Genomic DNA, 22,676 nt, shown 5'->3' with positions numbered 1-22,676 from the left:
TCCCTACCCAACCTAGTTTGCACTGACCCCGACTCAGCTCTAGATTCCTGGAATAACCTCACAGGAGACATTGCTAACAAACATTGCCCTCTCTCCAAACGAGTCATAAACAACACCTCCAAACCTGCAAAACCATGGTACACATCAGAGCTCAAAACTCTAAAAAATAATCTCAGACAAAAGGAGAGAAAATGGTGTAAGGACCCAACCCCGCAGCACTCCTCCATCTACAAAATGGCTCTACACAGTTTCAGACTTGCAACCCTAAAACATAAAAGAGATTTCTATGCTAAGAAAATCCACGATTATAGATTCAACCCCAAAGCACTCTTCTCCTATGTCTCATGCCTCACCAAACCCATCCCCCCTCTATACCCAACTCCGATGCAGCCTCCAAATGCAAAGAACTCGCTACCTACTTCCAGAGTAAGATCACTAACCTCCTTTCGAGATTCCCCTCCTCCCCCGACCCTCCCCGACCTTCTCTCCCCACATGCCCTACACCCTCCCAGCCTGCCATAGCCACCCTCGACTTTACCTCATCCAAAGAAGTCGAAAGCATCCTTAAAAAACTCAAACCTGCCTCCCACCCCAATGACACCATTCTTCCTAAAGCCCTATTGGCAATCCCTAACTCATCATCAACTGTTCACTATTCCACGGGGCTGTCCCAGACACACTCAAGCATGCTGTAGTCAAACCCCTCTTAAAGAAGCCCTCCTTATACCCAAAAGACCCCTCCAATTTCCGCCCTATCTCTAACCTCCCATTTATTGCCAAACTAATGGAAAGAGTTGTTAATTCACAACTCTTGGACTACATTGAAAATCATGCACTCCTCCACGCCTCCCAGTTTGGTTTCCGGAAATACCTCAATACTGAATCGCTACTCCTCACCCTATCTGACCACCTCCTCAGGGGCATGGGCCAATGCCACAGCTACCTCCTTGCCCTCCTTGACATTTCTGCGGCTTTCAACACCATCAGCCATAATCGCCTTCTTGCTCGCCTAGAGAGCATAGGCATCACAGGCCTAGCCTTTGCCTGGTTAAGATCCTAGGTAAAAATCGGTGATGCCTTATCCAACCCCCATTCCTTACCACAAGGAGTCCCACAAGGCTCATCGCTATCTTCCACCCTTTTCAACATCTACCTTACCCACTCTGCCAGCTCCTCTCCGAACTCAAACTTAAATTCTATCTTTATGCTGATGATGTTCAGATCATCATCCCCATTCAAAGTTCTATTTCTGATGCCCTAGAACAGGGATCCCCAACCACTGGTCTGCGGACCAGGACCGGGCCGTTGGGGATTTTTTGCCGGTCCGCGGTGCCGCCAAGCACCAGCAAATGTGTTGCGTGCTCCCGGTCTCTCCCGCTGCTCTTCCTTCCCTGCTGCCGTTGCCGCCGGGCTATCAGCACATTCAAGCCCAGTGGGAACGGCAGCAGTGCAAGAAGCTGTGGCATACGCGGCTGGCCTTTTCTTCTTCCCGCGCCTGCCCCCCCCCCCCCCCCGTGACCCGAAACAGGAAGTGATACACAGAGCGGTGCGCGGAAAGGAGAAAGGCCGTGTCGCGTGGAAAATAGCAGCGGCGGCACTAGCATCAGCCCCCGAGCAATCAAAGCAGACGATAATTGGGAAAGGAGACAGCAGCATGAGCCTCCTGTGGCTGATGGGATTCTTCTTTCTTGGCCTTTGGGGGCTGGAGGAGGAGGCTGCTGCAGCTACCATTTGTGCTCGGGGGGGAGAGGAAGTGAGGGAGAGAAAGAGAGTGAAGCAGCCAGACAGCCAGCCTGCCTGTGTGTGATTGAGTGAAACTGGTCAGAGAGCTGATGTGTGTGTGTGAGAGACAATGAAAGTGATTGCTCAGGGAGATGACTGATGTGTATGTGTGAGAGAGAGAAAAAGCATGGAAGTGAGAAATCTGGGTATGTGAGAAAGCATGGGCGTAAGAAGCCTGGTGTTGTGGGGGAGGGGGTGTGTGTGTGAAAAAAAAGTATGGGAGTGAGAAGCCTGTGTGTGTGTGTGCATGCATGAGAGAGACTGGTTGATAAGGTGATGGGGTGTGTGAGAGAAAGAGACTGTTGTGTGTGAATGTGAGAGAAAGTATGTGATTCAGGGAATGAGAAGCCTGTGCACGTGGAGAGTGAGCATGGAAATGAGAGAGACTGGTGTGTGTGTGTGTAACAGAGAGAAAGTGATTATGGGAATGAGAAGCCTGTGCATGTGAAGAGTGAGCATGGGAGTGAGAAACCTGGGTGTGTGTGAGACACAGCATGGGAGGGAGAAGCCTGTATATCTGAAAGAGAATATGGGAGTGGGAAGCCTGTGTATGTGTGTGTGTGTGTGTGTGTATGTGTGTATGCATGAGAGAGATCAGGTGACTGGTGTGTGTTTGTGTTTGTGTATGTGTGTGAGAGAGAAAGAAAGTGATTATGGGAATGAGAAGCCTGTGCATGTGAAGAGTGAGCATGGGAGTGAAATACCTGGGTGTATGTGAGACACAGCATGGGAGTGAGAAGCCTGTATATGTAAGACAGAACATGGAAGTGGGAAGCCTGTGTGTATGTGTGTGTGTGTGTATATGCATGAGAGAGATCAGGTGACTGGTGTGTGTTTGTGTGTATGTGTGTGTGTGAGAGAGAAAGAAAGTGATTATGGGAATGAGATGCCTGTGCATGTGAAGAGTGAGCATGGGAGTGAGAAGCCTGTATATCTGACAGAGAACATGGGAGTGGGAAGCCTTTGTGTGTGTATGTGAGAGAGAAAGAAAGTGATTATGGGAATGAGAAGCCTGTGCATGTGGAGAGAACAAGCATGGGAGTGAGAGACTGGTGAGTGTGTGTGTGTGTGAGAGACAGAGAAAGTGATTATGAGAGTAAGAAGCCCATATATGTAAGTAGAACACGGGAGTGGGAAGCCTGTGTGTGTGTATGGCATGAGAGAAACAGTCCAGGAAGGTGACTGGTGTGTGTGTGTCAAAGACTGTTTGGGAGATGATTAGTGTGTGAGAGACAGAAACTGGTCATGGGGGCGTGACTGGTATGGTGTGTGTGTGTGAGAGAGAAATGGGCACTAAGGAAGAGGACCATGAGTATAGAGCTTAGCTTCTACTGCTGCTTCTGGTGTGTGCCATGGCCTGCATGGAAGGGGAGTAGGAGAGCTGTTGGAGGGGGTAAGTAAAGGAGGCTTTTTAAGTTTTATTTTTCTTGATTGACTGTCATTTTAATTATGTGATGTCTGCTTTTTTGAAATATTTTATTGGTGTTTGGAGAATGTTTAATAGTTTTTATGAGTTTTTAATTGTTGGATGTTATTCTGTTCATAGCTGTTTTGAAACATTTATTCTGCTTATTAGTATAGTTTTACAATTATTTCTGTGTGGGGATGTATAGCTGCTTGCTAGTTCCTAATAAGAGGTGTATTGGTTTTAAGGACCTGATTTAATATTTGTAATGTTGCCTTTTCATAGATAGGGTTGCTCTGGTTTGAGTGTATTCTATAATACAGGTGTAACTGTGTGCGGATTAGTTTATGTGCATTACTACAGATCCAGGGAGTATGTTAGGTCGGTTCTGTGTCTGTTACCGAGATGAGATATTTTACTAGCATGTAAGCGTTTGTATCAGTCTTATTTGTTGTTTTCTTATTTGTTGTTTTCTTATTTGTTGTTTTCTCAAGAGGACATACATTGGTGGTAAACTGCTGTCTTTTCATAAGTATTGAGCCTGGAAGTAGAAGGAGTTTGAGTTGCTGTTACTGAGATGACACCAGAACCAGAATATCTTTTTTGTAGGGTGAGTTGTATGGGGAATGTCATAATTCTGCTTTACATCCATTATTGTGGGTCAGGGGGGTTCCCGTGGATGTAAACTGTACTTTTACATCTAGCCCCATGACAATCATGGGTCAGTGTGTCATGCATGTGAGAACCTATGGTGAGTTGAGTCACATTCACATTATAAATGTCGTTATTAAATGATGAGTATGCACTAAAATCCAACCCCTTCCATAACCCCGCCCCATATGATCAAAGCCCCACCCCTGCCCCACCCCCACCCCGCCCTGCCGGGCCATGGAAAAATGGTCTTACTTGAAGCCGGTCCCTGGTACAACATAAGGTTGGGGACCACTGCCCTAGAACACTGGGAAAACTGCCTTGCTGCCATCAACTCCCTGCTCACCAACCTCCACCTAACACTCAATACCAACAAAACTGAACTTCTACTTATCTCTCCACACTCCCCCCTCCCCCCCTCCCTGTCTTACGATCCCAAGATTAACATCCCCACAGTTCAACCATTCGTAAGGGACGTTGGAGTTCTCCTCGATCAACAATTAAGTATGAAGAAATACATTAATTCCATACTTAAAGAAGATTTTTTCAAGCTCAACGACCTGAAAAAACTCAAACCTCTGCTATACACTCAAGTCCTCCGTACAGTGATCCAAGCCACCATCTCGGCCAAACTGGACTACTGTAACGCACTTTTCCTAGGGCTCCCCTACTCCACGATAAAACCACTACAAATGCTGCAAAACGCAACAGCAAGAATCATCTCAAATACCTGTAAACATGAACATATCACCCCTATCCTCAGAGATCTACACTGGCTCCCTATCCTCTCCCGCATACACTACAAAGCCCTATCCATTGTTCACAAATCCATTCACTCTCACAACTCCAACTGGCTAGACATTCCTTTTAACTACCACCACTCCACCCGGCCCACCAGAACTGCTAATAAAGGCACTCTACTTGTACCCTCCCTAAAAACAGCCTACCTTGCCACCACACCCAACCGTGCCCTCTCAATTGCTGGCCCTTCACTCTGGAATTCCTTGCCTCCAAACCTGTGCCTCGAACCATGTGCTATCAAGTTTAAAAAGAAATTAAAAACTTGGTTATTCAAACGTGCCTACCCTGAATAGTCCTACTCACAAAAATGTCTTCCCATGCGCATCCATGCAATTATACCACTACCCTGCTGTTAAGGATCTCTATGTTCATCTGTTGTTGCTGTGTTAACCTATTTTCCATGCTGCACTACTGTTATCCCTTTCCCAGTTCCCACCACCTGTTATAATGTACTTTCTAATCTGCAGTTCAAATGTAAACCGGTGTGATGTCCCTACTAATACCGGTATATAAAAGATTTTAAATAAATAAATAAATAAATAAATAAGTAGGGGTTCTAACTGTAAAAGAAAAAGTAACGGAGAAAGGGGCCAACCTTGACGCGTGCCCCACAAAATGGAAAAGGGAGCAGACCGCTCTCCATTTACAATAATTGTTGACTGGGGAGTTGTGTAGAGCAGTTGCACCGCCTTGAAAAAGAACCCGTCGAATCCCATAATCCGTAATATATAAAATAAATAGGGCCATTCCACCCTATCAAACGCTTTTTCTGCATAGAAACGTATAACGCTTCAGTTAGTGAAAGAGCGCTATCGTTAGCTGGACCGAAGATGTGGAATTCATTGCCAACCTCCTGAGGTTGGCAATGAATATTTTCCTCAGTCCAACGGACTGAGGAAAATATTAATAGTTTTAAAAAATTGATAAAAACCTGGCTGTTTGAACAGGCTTTTAATCAAGCCAACTGATACTCCTTGGTTCTTGTTGTTTCATTTACTTAGCTGTTTTTATATTCTTGTTATGTTTTTGGGTTTTTTTTTTTTTAATCTTATTGGTTTTATTAGGAGTGTTTTTTATGTCTATTATTATTGCGAGTAACGTTTATTATGATAGTTATTACGTTTAAGTATGTTTAATTTTTTAACTTTTAATTTTTTTAATTCTTATGATGATAGTTAGAATTGCAATTACCACATCAAGGTAGTAAGCGCTATTTAGGAATCTTCCTGATAGAGATGTGAATCGGAACCGGAATCGGTTCGGTTCTGGTTCCGATTCAAATCTTATAATTTTTATCGTCCGGCCCGATTGGTTTTTTGTTTATCAGCTGCGCCTGATCCGATAAACAAAAAACCCACCCTGACTCTTTAAAACTGACCCCTTAGCCTCCCCCACCCTCCCGACCCCCCCAAAAACGTTTTAAACTTACCTGGTGGTCCAGTGGGGGCGCGGGGAGCGATCTCCCGCTCTCGGGCCATCGGCTGCGCTAATAAAAATGGCGTCGATGGCCCTTTGCCCTTACCATGTGACAGGGTATCCGTACCATTGGCCGGCCCCTGTCACATGGTAGGAGCACTGGATGGCCAGCGCCATCTTTAAAAATGGCACAGGAGGAGGAATAGCCTGGTGGTTAGAGCAGTGGACTATGAACCAGGAGACCAGGGTCTGAGTCCTGCTCCTTGTGACCTTGGCAAGTCACTTTACCCTCCATTGCCTCAGGTACAAAAACTTAGATTGTAAGCCCTCTGGGGATAGAAAAATACCTACAGTACCTGAATGTAAACTGGTGTGATATCTCAATTGAGATTGAATGCTGGTATATAAAAATAATAAATAAATAAAATAAGAGTGATATGAGCATGATTCATCCGTGGTGGGAAGCTGCCAGTCCTAATAAGATCTGAGAATAAGGCCCCCAGCAATTCGCACACTTTATCTAACACACAATGATAGTATTCTGCTGAGAACCCGCCTGGTGCTTTTAATAGTTTAGAACAGGGGTCGGGAACCCATGGCTCGCGAGCCAGATATGGCTCTTTTGAGGGCTGCATCTGGCTCGCAGACAAGTGTCGCCACACTTTCCTGCTGACCCAGCTGCTCCCCGGTCCTCCTCCGCCCGGGCTTAAAATGCTGTCAGCCCGGGCGGAACGCGGCAGGACAGCTGGAGTCAGCAGCACCGGCGTGATCTCTTCTTCCCGCCCCCACCCCTCCCCTGCGGCCCGGAAGAGGAAGTGGAGAGTATCGGGTGCCTGCGCGGCAAGAAGAGGCCACGCTAGTGCGCTCGGCATCGGCCCGAAGAAAAGAAGACTGCAGCGCAGCTCGGAGGAAAATGAAGAGCTTCAACCGCGGCCGATGGGACTCCGCCTCCGCGAGGGCTGAAAATGAAGATCTCTCTCTCCCCCACCCCCACCCCGGGAACTCGCGGCAGCAGCAGCCTCCTCCCAATGCTAACCTCTTCATTTTCAGCCCTCGCGGAGGCGGAGTCCCATCGGCCGCGGTTGAAGCTCTTCATTTTCCTCCGAGCCGCGCTGCAGTCTTCTTTTCTTCGGGCCGATGCCGAGCGCACTAGCGTGGCCTCTTCTTGCCGCGCAGGCACCCAATACTCTCCACTTCCTCTTCCGGGCCGCGGGGGGGGGGGGGGCTGTGTGTGTGTGTGTGTGTGTGAGAGAGATTGCATGTATGTGAATGATTGAGAGCCTGTACATGTGAAAGAGTATGTCTGTGATTGAGAGCCTGCCTGTGAGAGAGAGAGAGAGCATGAATGTAAGTTTACCATTGGGAACCTGTATGTGTAAGTTTGTGATTGAAAACCTGTTTGTGTGAAAGAGTATGTGTGTATGATTGAGATCCTTTGTGTGTGAGAGAAATCATGTGTATGTATGATTAAGAGCCTGTGTGTATAAGTAAGAGAGAGATCATGTGTGTCTGTGTGTGATTGAGAGCTGGTTTAGGTGATGGAGCATGTGAGTATGTGATTGAGAGCCTGTGTTTAAATGAGAGAGAGAGACCATGTGTGTCTGTGTGTGATTGAGAGCTGGTTTAGGTGATGGAGCATGTGAGTATGTGATTGAGAGCCTGTGTTTAAATGAGAGAGAGAGACCATGTGTGTCTGTGTGTGATTGAGAGCTGGTTTAGGTGATGGAGCATGTGAGTATGTGATTGAGAGCCTGTGTTTAAATGAGAGAGAGAGACCATGTGTGTCTGTGTGTGATTGAGAGCTGATTTAGGTGAGGAAGCATGTTAGTATGTGATTGAGAGCCTGTGTGTAAATGAGAGAAAGAGAGGACATGTTTGTAAGCATGTGAATAAGAGTCTGTGTGTGAGAGAAAAAGACAGCATGTATTTATGTGATTGAAAGCCTGTGTGTGTAAGCGTGAAAAGATAGACAGCATGTGTGTAAATGTGTAATTAAGAGCCTATATAAGTGAGAGAGAAAAAACATGTGTATATGTGAGTACTGAGAGCATGTGTGTATTAGGGATGTGAATCGTTTTTCGACGATTAAAATTATCGTCCGATAATTTTAATATCGTCTTAAACCGTTATGGAACACAATACAATAGAGATTCTAACGATTTATCGTTATAAATCGTTAGAATCGTGAGCCGGCACACTAAAACCCCCTAAAACCCACCCCCCGACCCTTTAAATTAAATCCCCCACCCTCCCGAACCCCCCCCCCCAAATGACTTAAATAACCTGGGTGTCCAGCGGCAGTCCGGAACGGCAGCGGTCCGGAACGGGCTCCTGCTATTGAATCTTGTTGTCTTCAGCCGGCGCCATTTTCCAAAATGGCGCCGAAAAATGGCGGCGGCCATAGACCAACACGATTCCACAGCAGGAGGTCCTTCCGGACCCCCGCTGGACTTTTGGCAAGTCTTGTGGGGGTCAGGAGGCCCCCCCAAGCTGGCCAAAAGTTCCTGGAGGTCCAGCGGGGGTCAGGGAGCGATTTCCCGCAGCGAATCGTTTTCCGTACGGAAAATGGCGCCGGCAGGAGATCGACTGCAGGAGGTCGTTCAGCGAGGGTTCCGGCGCCTCGCTGAACGACCTCCTGCAGTCGATCTCCTGCCGGCGCCATTTTCCGTACGGAAAACGATTCGCGGCGGTAAATCGCTCCCTGACCCCCGCTGGACCTCCAGGAACTTTTGGCCAGCTTGGGGGGGGCCTCCTGACCCCCACAAGACTTGCCAAAAGTCCAGCGGGGGTCCGGAAGGACCTCCTGCCGTGGAATCGTGTTGGTCTATGGCCGCCATTTTTCGGCGCCATTTTGGAAAATGGCGCCGGCTGAAGGCAACAAGATTCAATAGCAGGAGCCCGTTCCAGACCGCTGCCGTTCCGGACCGCCGCTGGACACCCAGGTTATTTAAGTCATTTGGAGGGGGTTCGGGAGGGTGGGGGATTTAATTTAAAGGGTCGGGGGTGGGTTTTAGGGGGTTTTAATGTGCCGGCTCACGATTTTACGATTTTTCACGATATTTTACCCCCCCAAACGGCAACAATACGATTCCCTCCCCCTCCCAGCCGAAATCGATCGTTAAGATGATCGAGGACACGATTCACATCTCTAGTGTGTATAGGTGTGTCATTGAGAGCCAGTGTGAGAGAGAGCGCTGGTATGTGACTGAGAGAGGAGAAAGTTCCAAGCAAACCACCCCACCTCCTGCTAATTCAGAACAATCTCAGGACACCTGGATATCAAACGTTCCCAGGTATGCAGAGCAAAAAACTTTTTGTATCCTTATTATTTTTCATTACTGGGTCTTTGTGTCTGCTATTTTGAAATATTTTGTTGGTATCTGGAAATGTTTTATGAGTTTTTAATTATTGGATATTCCACTCATCAGCTGTTTCGAAATATGTTCTTTTTGTTAGTACAGTTTTACTGCTGATGATTTTATATTTCTTGATTTGTTTTATAAGGATGGGTGATGTTTCTTTTTTCCTTTGTTACACTGCATACAGAGACTCTGGCTTGTTGCAGTTTCCAATTCAGTTTTTTCTGCATGCTTCTTGTTATGCGTTTTGGTCTCTTTATTCTATGTTAGGTGAGGGACAGCACGTGATTCAGGTGAGGTTTTCTGCTGGCGTGTAGTTTCTGTGTAGGACTCTATAGCAGCCTGACTTGGTCCATTTTCCTAATAGGAGATGTATTGGTGCCTTAAGGCCTGGTGTAATATTTTCAGAGACTTATTGTACTTTAAAAGTGTGATCTTACATAAAATGCACACATTTACTTGTATTTAGTTTTAAACATATTGTATGGCTCTCATGGAATTACATTTTAAAATATGTGGCGTTTATGGCTCTCTCAGCCAAAAAGGTTCCTGACCCCTGGTTTAGAAAGAGAAATGCTTAATTTAATTTCAGCAGCTGAAATAGGGGCATTAAGGGCCTGCTGTTGTATGGCTAAAGGATTGCAAAACCGGGCACATTGTTCCTCCGACCAACTCTCTGCCCTTTAGAGTCCCATATAGTATTCCCGAAAGAGTCTCAAGATAGTTTTTGTGTGAGTTTCAACCTGCCCCGTTGCATTACTCAGGCCATTCACATACTGGGCTCCCCGAGAGGATCAAACCAGTTGGGACATCAATTTCCCTGCTTTAATTATTACTATACTGATGTAATTTAAATTGATAGTAAAGTATGCTTTTTTTTGCTCGATTATGTAGTACCGTATTGAGTGTACGCTGTATGGAGTGATATTGATCCCGCAAAGGCCAGGTATTATGGTGAAGAAGGCAGAGCTTCACCCTGCGCAGTTGATCAGTAAGCTGAAGAACTTGACTATTTAAGACTTTACGACGATGCGCCACGTAAGAGATGATATCTCCCCTTAGTACTGCCTTCACCGTGTACCAATACAAAGTGGGATTATCTTTATGTTCCTTGTTTAGGGCCTCATAATTGGACCACCGTTCCAACAAATATTTCTGAAACGACTGATCTTCTGCCAGATAGTAGGGAAATTGCCATATCCTTTCACCTGTGCTAGGGAGTGTGAGTTGTAAATCAAGCCACACAGGTGCATGATCAGAGATGAAAATATTTTCAGTGCCATCCTCCCTCACCATATGGAAAACATGGCCACTAATAAGGAAATAATCCAGGCAGGCGAAGGTAGCATGTGAGTAAACTCCCTCTCCCCTGGGTGAAGCGTGCGCCAGGCTTCAACTAGGTGTAATGTGTTTTCCAGGAATGTGGACCCCTTTCCTATCCCAGGTTCTCGACGCCTGGACTGCGATGCATCAACCTGAGGGTCGTGGATAGTATTGAAGTCACCCCCGACTATGATGGTATCTGCTAAACAGGGGAGTAAATGTTGGTAAAATGCCTGAACGTACTGCGCGTTAAAAGTATTTGGGGCATAGAGATTGCAAAAGACCACCGTCTAATGGTACAACTCAGTAATTACAATAATAAAGCGACTATCCGGGTCCTTGATTTCCGTATGCACTTAAATCGGCAGATTTTTATGAAAAAAAATTGCCACTCCCGCCGAGCGCATATTTTCCGAAGCGTATGAGACATTGCCTACCCAATACTTGCATAATTTAGAATGTTCATGGTCAGAAAGATGCGTTTCTTGTAAAAAGCCAACAACTGCACCTTTCCGTTGTAAATGAGTTAGAATTTTTGTACGTTTTACAGGTGAATGAATGCCACATACATTCCAAGAAACTACGCGCGTGGTATTACTAGCGGCATCCACGAGACCAAAACATGCAAAGCTGATCTTTCACCAGTATTCGAGTCTGAGCCCTCCCAGCCGGGGTCCAGACTCGAAACTGAGAATGTCTGAAATAAAGAGGACGATACTGAACCATCACGGAGGAAATGAAAAGCATAAAGATCCACAGATTGGGGACTCCTTTACCCCCCCCCCCCTTCCCTGTCGTACCTGCTTCCCCCCATACCCTTTTGTGAGGAATCCCCCATATCTTCCCCCAAACCCCCCCCCCCCCCGAAGCTGAAGATAAGAGGAGATCACGAGGCCCCCATCCACACAGCTAGTAGGTGTAACCCTCCCCACCCATCCTCTCCCCCACCCAGCCCCAAACCCCGAATGTTGGTGATAAAACAATTTAAACATGTAAATAGAAAACTTATCCGCAATACAATATAGTAAGAGAACCACATATAATATAAACATGCAAACTGTTGGTGTAGTCTCAGAGCAAATTAGCAAAAGAGCAACATAAAACAACAACAAATAGAATCAGTCTCTGCAGGATATTCGATCGTCCCATCCCCTCTCCCCCCCATCTCCAACAATCACCCCCGCAGACATCCGTTCACGGTTATTATGTAGGGCTAGCTAGTCATGGAGGTTTGACATGTTCGCGAGAGCCAGTAACAAAGTTAGAAGTGAGCTGATAAAAAATAGTGGTATATGTAAAAAAAAAACCTCTGCGATAAACCAGAGTCCTCCTGCTGAGTCCCACGACTATCCAATCAGAATAGTAGCCGGCTAGTGCGTGTATTGAGGACACCGGGCCAAAAGTGAAAGTGAGCTTGTATGTTGAAATCCAAAGTATAGGACAAGGTCCATAGCCATCCCCAAGTCTACCGGTATCTCAGCCAGCAGGGATCACCACACAAGGGGCAGCACAGCAGGCCCCATAGTCAGGAGGAGATGAATCACCGGGTCCCACGGCTCCAAGTCTGAGGAGTCACGAAGGCTATTCATAGCCGATTACTCGAAGCAATCAGGCGGACTGAGGCACGAGCAGCCGCAGGCAAAGATAGTCTCGCAGCAGGCAGTCAAAAAACGAAAGGACAAAACAAACAAAAAAAAAAAGACCCCAAGAGGGTCCCTTCAAAGCTCCAGAGATGTACCGCTGGAGGCGACTATGACCTCCCACGTGTGCGAATTGGCAGAGGATTCATTGGGATAAGATCGACAGACAATGAGACGATCAGAGAATTATCAGGCCATATGAAAGTGTATCCAATATAAAGATTTCCTCCCGATCTGTGTGAGAGAAAGCAGGGGTTTAGGAAGCGCCAGATCTCCGGGTGTTATAGTCCGCAACAAAGGATTGAGCAGTTTCCGGGGTATCTAGCCATTTCACCCCCTCAGGGGTCGCCACTCGCAACCGGGCCAGATAGATGAGTGTTGCCCGGAGGCCCAGATTTATCAGTTGCGAACAGTGAGGAGCCATCGCACGGCGCTGCGCAGATACTCCCGCCGAGAAATCTTGGAACAGTAAGACTTTCTGTCCATCATAGCTTAAGGTGCATCCTCCCCAAAGTGCCCTGAGTATATCTATTTTATGGCATAATTCAGTAGTTTAGCTATAACAGGCCTCGGTCTAGTTGTGTCAGACTGCCTCTGACCTAATCAATGAGCCTGTTCCACCCGCAATGGCCCATTTCTAGTCGGGAGATTTAATTGTTCTGATAACCATTTTTCTAACAGCGCCGGCAACTCTGTGTCCCGAATATTCTCCGGCAATCCAATCAAACGAATATTTGAGCGATGGGACCGGTTCTCCAGGTCCTCAACCCGCCGTACCTGTTGTGCCATCGAGGCCTGGAGAGTCACGATATCCCGCCGCGCTGCCACGAGGTCATTCTGCACCTCCAACACTCGGGTTTCTACCTCAACAAACCTGGATTCATAGCCACTAAGGGTCTGCTTGAGTTCAGCAAGTTGCTCAGCGATGGCTTTTAATTCCGGCTCTATTGCGGCGGCGACCAGCGTTTTAATATGTTCTAAGTCGGGCCCCGCAGGAGCCGCCCCCGTTGGCAGTGCATCAGGAGAAGATGGCGGATCCTGGCCTCAGGTTTTTTCGCGCTCCTTTTCCTTGTCTTTCTGGATCATGTGTCGCCATAATTTTATGGTTAGGGATTCTCGTGTTGCGGCAATAGTTCTACGATTGATGAAATTTAGAAATGGGCGAGATTGTGCGGAGGATGAGGCTGGATAGGAGAGTGAGGCCTGGAGCTAAGGCACCCACATCTGCCTCCCCTGCTGGCTCACGTGATCTCGACAGAACAGCTTTTAAACTAAATCAAAGGGGAAAGCCGAAAGTCGTTCAGCAGCGCATAGTTCGGAGGGAGGTATCTTTGAAGAATACTAATGTAGCATTAGAGTTAGTGCATCCCAACAGAGAGGTTCCAATAATAAGAAAAGTAGTCCAAGTACCTACAATTAAAAATTCACCTGAGCTAAAAGATTCCAATTTATCCCTGTCAACTGAAAAGCAGAATGTTAATACAAACAAAAAACACACTTTGAATTATTGGATATGCTATTGCCAGAAGTATAGGAAGTAAGACGGGAGATGTAGAGTGATTAGCAGTGAATGATGACATAGAGTTAATTGGCACCTCAGAGACATGGTGGAAAGAGGATAACCAATGGGATAGTGCTAAATCGGGGTACAAATTATATCACATGATAGAGAGGAGCATCTTGATGGCGGGGTGGCGCTTTATGTCCGGGATGGCATACAGTCCAACAGTATAAAGATCCTGCATGAGTCTAAATGCACAACTGAAACTTTATGGGTAAAAATCCCTTGCGTGTTGGGGACGAGTATAGTGATAGGAGTATAGTACCATCCACCTGGCCAAGATGGTGAGACGGACAGTGAAAAGCTAAGGGAAGCTAACCAAATTGGTAGTGCAGTAATAATGGGAGATTTCAATTACCAAAAGAGACCGAAGCAAAAACCTTGCACATACGCAAGTAGCAAAGTACACTGGTGCAGGATAAATTGTATCACCACCAAAAATTCCAAAAGAACTTTTATTGCAATTCAAAGCAGAATCAGGTGAAACAATGTTGAAATGGCAACTCCATGAATTAAAGGACACATAATTTCGAGCGATCCCCCGACACGGACCGTGTTTCGCTAGGCTGCATCGGGAGGGACCAGCATGTACATTAAAGTCTAGAATATAAACAGAATAATATATAGTCATTTCGAAAGGTGGTGAAAAATGGCCAAACACTTTTCTAAAACAAGCTTACATACCTTCTCAGATGTACAATGGAGCGCGAGCGCCCTCAAAACTGACAGCCATTTAAAGCTAGAAAAGGCGCGAAAGCTGACACTCTCGCGTGAGCCGTCAGAGTTGATTGCTGACACTCTCGCGAGAGCTGTCAAGGCGGAATGCTGTAGCCAAATTCCGGGCTCAGTGAAACAAGTGCCACTCAATATCCTTGTTTAAACCATTAGGATAAACTGTATCCAAAGTGAAGATCCATTTCTGTTCCCTCCGACCCAGCACCTCGGGGTAGTTGCCCCCCCGGAGGGGACGGCGAACCACCTCGAGGACCGAGAAGGAGAGGCCAGAGATGGAGTGGCCGCGTTCCAGCCAGTGTGTTACCAGGGGTTCGTCTACTCTACCTAAACGGATGTTCGAGCAATGCTCGATAATGCGGGTCTTAAGCATCCGAGTCGTTTTCCCAACATACAGAAGGGAGCAAGGGCATTTGATGACGTAGACTACACCTTTTGTAACACAGTCAGATGAGGTACGAATCTTAAACAGCCGGCCAGTGGAGGGGTGAATGAACCCTGTAGATAATTCAGTGTGGCAACACATACTACAGTGTCCACACGGTCTATGGGTAACCGGCATGGAAGAGTCAGCCGTAGAGTGGGTGATATGTGGAAAAGAGGCTGCGTGCACAAGCCTGTCACGAAGGTTTAAGCCCCGCCGAAAAGTGAAACGCAGGGGACTTTGCAACAGCTCTGAAAGTGCCAGCGACCTCCAGTGCGGCGAATCATAGTGGCAATAGTGTTCCCCAAAATAGAGAAAGGAAGAATGCAATTATTCACAACTTCATCCGACTCAGTGGGGGGAAGGAATAGCCAGTCCCTATGTGTATAAAGTGCCCTCTTAAAGGCTTTCTTAACCACCCGAGAAGGGTAGCCTCGTTCCAGAAACCGAGTGGTGAGACCCTGTGCCTGTGTCAAAAATTCCAGTCGAGATGAACAGAGGCGGCGAAGCCGCAAAAACTGTCCCGTGGGGATATTATCCTTTAAGGGCCTAGGATGACAGCTCTGGTATTGAAGAAGGGTGTTACGATCGGTATTTTTTCTAAATAGCGTGGTATGGAAGCGGCCCCCAGCCACCGATATCAGGACATCCAAAAATGCAATTTCTGAGGCATGTAGACAGAAATTAAATTGAATGTGAGAATGAAGGGAATTGAGCCAGTCCAAGAACATATAAAGTTGGGGATCAGTGCCCTTCCAAATAAGGAACACGTCATCTATGTACCGGCGCCATTCATGAATAAGGCCGGCCCATTCCGAAGAATAAAGGAAATCTCGCTCGAATTTGTCCATGAATAGACATGCCAGGCTAGGGGCCATCGTGGCACCCATAGCCGTGCCTTTGATTTGTTGATAGAACGACTCTTGATATTGAAAGAAGTTTTTTGTTAATGCAATCTCAGAGAGCTCAATCAAAAAAGATGTCGAGATCCGATGTGGCGAGGGGCGCGTGTCCAATGTTTGTGAGATAGCAATCAGTGCCTCGCCCTGCGGAATGTTGGAATATAAGGAAACTACATCTAAGGTCACTAGAAAAAATGGTTCTTGGGGGAATTCCAACTGGTCAAGGATGGTAATTAAATGTGCCGAGTCACGGACATAGGATCTTATCAGGGGAACAAAGGGTTTCAAAAACACGTCAACGAATTGTGACAGTGGTTCCAGAAGAGACCCTATGCCCGAGACAATCGGACGGCCCGGAGGTTGTTCCAGAGACTTGTGAATCTTTGGAAGGGTATAAAAGAGTGGCATGACCGGGTGTGGTGTTAGTAAGAACTTATATTCCTTACTAGTGATCATATGCTGATCAAAGGCCGCCTGGACAGTTGTTTTAATTATACCTTGAATAGACTCAGTCGGATCAGTGGCTAATAATTTATAATAAGAAACATCATTAAGCTGACGGAGGACCTCGGCATGATAGTCCTCATGATTCTGTATCACAATAGCCCCCCCCTTTGTCAGCAGGTTTAATGACAATCGTGGGGTCTCTAGCAAGTGTTTCTATAGCCTGAGAATCTTCCCTCGACAGGTTATATCTCGCATAACATTTCTTAGCACAAATAGACCGAACATCTCTACATACCAGGCGCTCAAAAGCACCTAAAGATACATCAACGGGTGCCGGCGGACACCATCACGACTTCGGGTGAACAACAGACAAGTCCATTGTGGGTGGTGAATCCGCAAAGAAAAGTTTAAGTTTTAACCGTCGGAAGAACCGATGTAGATGTATAAACAAATCAAACATGTCTCCCTTTATAGTCGGTACAAACGAGAGTCCCTGATGTAGTACACGAGTCTCTGAAACGGATAGAGGGCGTGAAGATAAATTAAACACTGTCTGCGGATTTATTGCCACAGCTCTGTTTGTGACCGGGTCACCCGAGCCGGTCTCTGTGTATACTGCGGACGTGTGGTCGTGCCCCGAGGTCGAGTCCGGGTGTCCCGTGGGGGCGGGTGGCCCGAGTCTAAAAAAGTGGCCGCAATTGAGGAATAGCGAGATGCAACAGAGGAATGTAAACCCGTGGTGTCTTGAGGTGGTATCTGTCCCTGTCCTCGACTGGGCTCTGTTGCAGAAACTGAAGTCACATTTCGAGGGGGGTTGTTGCCGCGCCTTCGGGGTCTCTGGTTGCGCTGGGCTGGCTGATTCTCCGCCATAGAGTCGCCTGAGGAGGATGAGTCCTCGGCGAAGGTGACTTTTTTTGACGGTTCATCCATTTGTAAACGTAGCCGGACGTGCAGTCAGTCTCGTCTCGTAGAAATTTGCTGAATTTCACTGCCTTCAAATCAGAGCGAAAAAGGGGGGGGCTATTGTGATACAGAATCGTGAGGACTATCATGCCGAGGTCCTCCGTCAGCTTAATGATGTTTCTTATTATAAATTATTAGCCACTGATCCGACTGAGTCTATTCAAGGTATAATTAAAACAACTGTCCAGGCGGCCTTTGATCAGCATATGATCACTAGTAAGGAATATAAGTTCTTACTAACACCACACCCGGTCATGCCACTCTTTTATACCCTTCCAAAGATTCACAAGTCTCTGGAACAACCTCCGGGCCGTCCGATTGTCTCGGGCATAGGGTCTCTTCTGGAACCACTGTCACAATTCGTTGACGTGTTTTTGAAACCCTTTGTTCCCCTGATAAGATCCTATGTCCGTGACTCGGCACATTTAATTACCATCCTTGACCAGTTGGAATTCCCCCAAGAACCATTTTTTCTAGTGACCTTAGATGTAGTTTCCTTATATTCCAACATTCCGCAGGGCGAGGCACTGATTGCTATCTCACAAACATTGGACACGCGCCCCTCGCCACATCGGATCTCGACATCTTTTTTGATTGAGCTCTCTGAGATTGCATTAACAAAAAACTTCTTTCAATATCAAGAGTCGTTCTATCAACAAATCAAAGGCACGGCTATGGGTGCCACGATGGCCCCTAGCCTGGCATGTCTATTCATGGACAAATTCGAGCGAGATTTCCTTTATTCTTCGGAATGGGCCGGCCTTATTCATGAATGGCGCCGGTACATAGATGACGTGTTCCTTATTTGGAAGGGCACTGATCCCCAACTTTATATGTTCTTGGACTGGCTCAATTCCCTTCATTCTCACATTCAATTTAATTTCTGTCTACATGCCTCAGAAATTGCATTTTTGGATGTCCTGATATCGGTGGCTGGGGGCCGCTTCCATACCACGCTATTTAGAAAAAATACCGATCGTAACACCCTTCTTCAATACCAGAGCTGTCATCCTAGGCCCTTAAAGGATAATATCCCCACGGGACAGTTTTTGCGGCTTCGCCGCCTCTGTTCATCTCGACTGGAATTTTTGACACAGGCACAGGGTCTCACCACTCGGTTTCTGGAACGAGGCTACCCTTCTCGGGTGGTTAAGAAAGCCTTTAAGAGGGCACTTTATACACATAGGGACTGGCTATTCCTTCCCCCCACTGAGTCGGATGAAGTTGTGAATAATTGCATTCTTCCTTTCTCTATTTTGGGGAACACTATTGCCACTATGATTCGCCGCCACTGGAGGTCGCTGGCACTTTCAGAGCTGTTGCAAAGTCCCCTGCGTTTCACTTTTCGGCGGGGCTTAAACCTTCGTGACAGGCTTGTGCACGCAGCCTCTTTTCCACATATCACCCACTCTACGGCTGACTCTTCCATGCCGGTTACCCATAGACCGTGTGGACACTGTAGTATGTGTTGCCACACTGAATTATCTACAGGGTTCATTCACCCCTCCACTGGCCGGCTGTTTAAGATTCGTACCTCATCTGACTGTGTTACAAAAGGTGTAGTCTACGTCATCAAATGCCCTTGCTCCCCTCTGTATGTTGGGAAAACGACTTGGATGCTTAAGACCCGCATTATCGAGCATTGCTCGAACATCCGTTTAGGTAGAGTAGACGAACCCCTGGTAACACACTGGCTGGAACGCGGCCACTCCATCTCTGGCCTCTCCTTCTCGGTCCTCGAGGTGGTTCGCCGTCCCCTCCGGGGGGGCAACTACCCCGAGGTGCTGGGTCGGAGGGAACAGAAATGGATCTTCACTTTGGATACAGTTTATCCTAATGGTTTAAACAAGGATATTGAGTGGCACTTGTTTCACTGAGCCCGGAATTTGGCTACAGCATTCCGCCTTGACAGCTCTCGCGAGAGTGTCAGCAATCAACTCTGACGGCTCACGCGAGAGTGTCAGCTTTCGCGCCTTTTCTAGCTTTAAATGGCTGTCAGTTTTGAGGGCGCTCGCGCTCCATTGTACATCTGAGAAGGTATGTAAGCTTGTTTTAGAAAAGTGTTTGGCCATTTTTCACCACCTTTCGAAATGACTATATATTATTCTGTTTATATTCTAGACTTTAATGTACATGCTGGTCCCTCCCGATGCAGCCTAGCGAAACACGGTCCGTGTCGGGGGATCGCTCGAAATTATGTGTCCTTTAATTCATGGAGTTGCCATTTCAACATTGTTTCACCTGATTCTGCTTTGAATTGCAATAAAAGTTCTTTTGGAATTTTTGGTGGTGATACAATTTATCCTGCACCAGTGTACTTTGCAGATTTCAATTACCCCAATATTGACTGGGTAAGTGAAACATCAGGACGTGATAGACTGATAAAGTTCCTGGATGGAATAAATGACAGTTTTATGGAGCAATTGGTTCAGGAACCGATGAAAGGGAACAATTTTAGATCTAATTCTCAGTGGAGTGCAGGATTTGGTGAGAGAGGTAATGGTGGTGGAGCCACTTGGCAACGGTGATCAAAGTATGATCAAATTTGAATTAATGACTAGGAGACAATAAGTAAGTCCATGACTGTAGCACTAAACTTTCAAAAGGGAAACTTTGATAAAATAAGAAAAATAGTTTTAAAAAAATTGAAAGGTGCAGCTACAAAGGTAAAAAGTGTGCAATAGGACTGGACATTGTTAGAAAACACCATCCTAGAAGCAGAGTCCATATGTATTCCTTGCATTAAGAAAGGTGAAAGGAAGGCCAAGCGATTGCAAGCATGGCTAAAACGTTAGGTGAAAGAGGCTATTTTAGCCAAAAGATCTTCATTCAAAAATTGGAGGAAGGATTCATCAGAAGAAAACAGGATTAAGCATAAACATTGGCAAGTTAAATGTAAAACATTGATAAGACAGGCTAAGAGAGAATTTGAAAGGAAGTTGGCTGTAGAGGCAAAAACTAATGATAAAAACTTTAAAAAATATATTGAAAGCACAAAGCCTATGAGGGAGTTGGTTGAACCATTAAATGATCGAGGGGTTAAAGGGGCACTTTGGGAAGATAAGGCCATCATGGAAAGATAAAACGATTTCTTTGCTTTGGTGTTTACTAAAGAGGATATTAGGGAAATTCCCATTCCAGAGACGGTTTTCAAGGGTGATGATTCAGATGAACTGAACCAAATCACAGTGAACTGGAAGATGTGCTAGGCCAGATTGACAAACTGAAGAGTAGTAAATCACCTGGACTGGATGGCATACACCCCAGGGTTCTGAATGAACTAAAAAATGAAATTTCAGACCTATTTCAGTTCATTTGTAACCTATCATTAAAATCATTCATTGTACATGAAGATTTGAAAACGGCCAAAGTAACCCCCAATATTTGAAATGGGCTCCAGGGGTGATCTAGGAAACTATAAACCAGTGAGTTTGACTTCAGTGCCGGGAAAAATCATGGAAACTGTTATAAAGAATAAAGTCACAAAACATTTAGATAGACATGGTTTAATGGGACACAGCCAGCATGGATTTACCCAAGGGACCCTCACAAATTTCCTAAATATTTTTGAAGGGGTGAATAAACATGTGGACAAAGGTGAACCGGTAGATGTAGTGTATTTGGATTTTCAGAAGACATACAACAAAGTCTTGCATGAGAGGCTTCCAAGAAAACTAAAAAGTCATGGGATAGGAGGCGATGTCCTTTTGTGGATTGCAAACTGGTTAAAAGACAGGAAACAGAGAGTAGGATTAAATGGTCTGTTTTCACAGTGGAAAAAGGTAAACAATGGGGTGCCTCTGGGACTGTTGCTTTTTAATATATTTATCAATGATCTGGAAAGGGGTAGGATGAGTGAGGTGATTAAATTTGCGGATGACACAAAATTATGCAATGTAGTTAAATCTCAAGCGGATTGTGATAAATTGCAGGCAGATCTTGCGAGTCTGGAAGATTGGGCTTCCAAATGGCAGACGAAATTTAATGTGGACAAGTGCAAAGTGATGCATATAGGGAAAAAGAACCCTTGCTGTAGTTACACAATGTTAGGTTCTATCTTAGCAGTTACCAACCAGGAAAGAGATCTAGACGTCACAGTGGATAATACATTGAAATCGTCGGCTCAGTGTGCTGTGGCTATCATAAAAGCAAACAGAATGTTAGGAATTATTAAGAAGGGAATGGCAAATAAAATGATGGATGTCATAATACCTCTGTATCTCTTCATGGTGAGATCGCATATTCAATACTGTGTGCAATTCTGGTCACTGCATCTCAAAAGAGATATAGTTGACTGGAGAAAGTACAGAGAAGGGCAACCAAATGATAAGTGGCATGGAACGACTGCCCTATGAGGTAAGACTAAGAATGTTAGGGCTGTTCAGTTTGGAGAAGAGACGACTGAGGGGGGGGGGGGGGGGGATATGATAGAGGTCTACAAAATCATGAAAAGGACTTGAACAAGTTAATATAAATTGGTTATTTACTCTCTCAGATAATAGAAGGACTAGACGGCACTCCATGAAGTTAGGAAGTAGCTCATTTAAAACAAATCGAAGAACATTATTTTTTACTCAGTGCATAGTTAAGCTCTAAAATTCATTGTCAGAGGATGTGGTTAGAGCAATTAGTGTATCTGGGTTTTAAAAAGGTTTTGATAAGTTCCTAGAGGAAAAAAATCCATAAACTGCTATTAATTATTAAGCAATAATAGCTAGAGATTTATTTAATGTTTGGGTACATGCCAGGTACTTGTGACTTGGATTGGCCACTGTTGGAAACAGGATACTGGGCTTGATGGACTTTTGGTCTGACCCAGTATGGCACTTCTTATGTAACATTGATTATACTCTGGGTCTCCCCCACCCAGATCATCAGATACCCCACAGATTACAAAAAGTGCATCCCATTTTAGGGAGTCTCTCTACAAGACACTCAACAATTTTTTTGTAAAGAGTCACTATCTAGTGTAACACTTCCTACTCATTTTAATTCTGTTCATAATCAGGTATTCAAACAGAACACAAAACCAGACAAAAACCAAGTCAAGTCATTATTTCATCTTCAACTGGAGCTGAAGTCTAGCATTATTTTGATATCTTTGTTGAATTTGAACTAAACTCAAACAAACCAAACCATTCCCGTTACTGTTTCAGAAAAACAATTCAGCTTAAATCCAACTTTTACCTTGAATAATCTGAAATTTGCCAAGTAGTGATCTCCGTTACCCTCACAGACTAAATTGTTCAGTAAACAGATTAATAGATTTA

The sequence above is a fragment of the Rhinatrema bivittatum genome, chromosome 9 (genome assembly GCF_901001135.1).
Source record: "Rhinatrema bivittatum chromosome 9, aRhiBiv1.1, whole genome shotgun sequence".
NCBI classification, from domain to species: domain Eukaryota; kingdom Metazoa; phylum Chordata; class Amphibia; order Gymnophiona; family Rhinatrematidae; genus Rhinatrema; species Rhinatrema bivittatum.
This window is presented reverse-complemented; position numbering follows the sequence as displayed.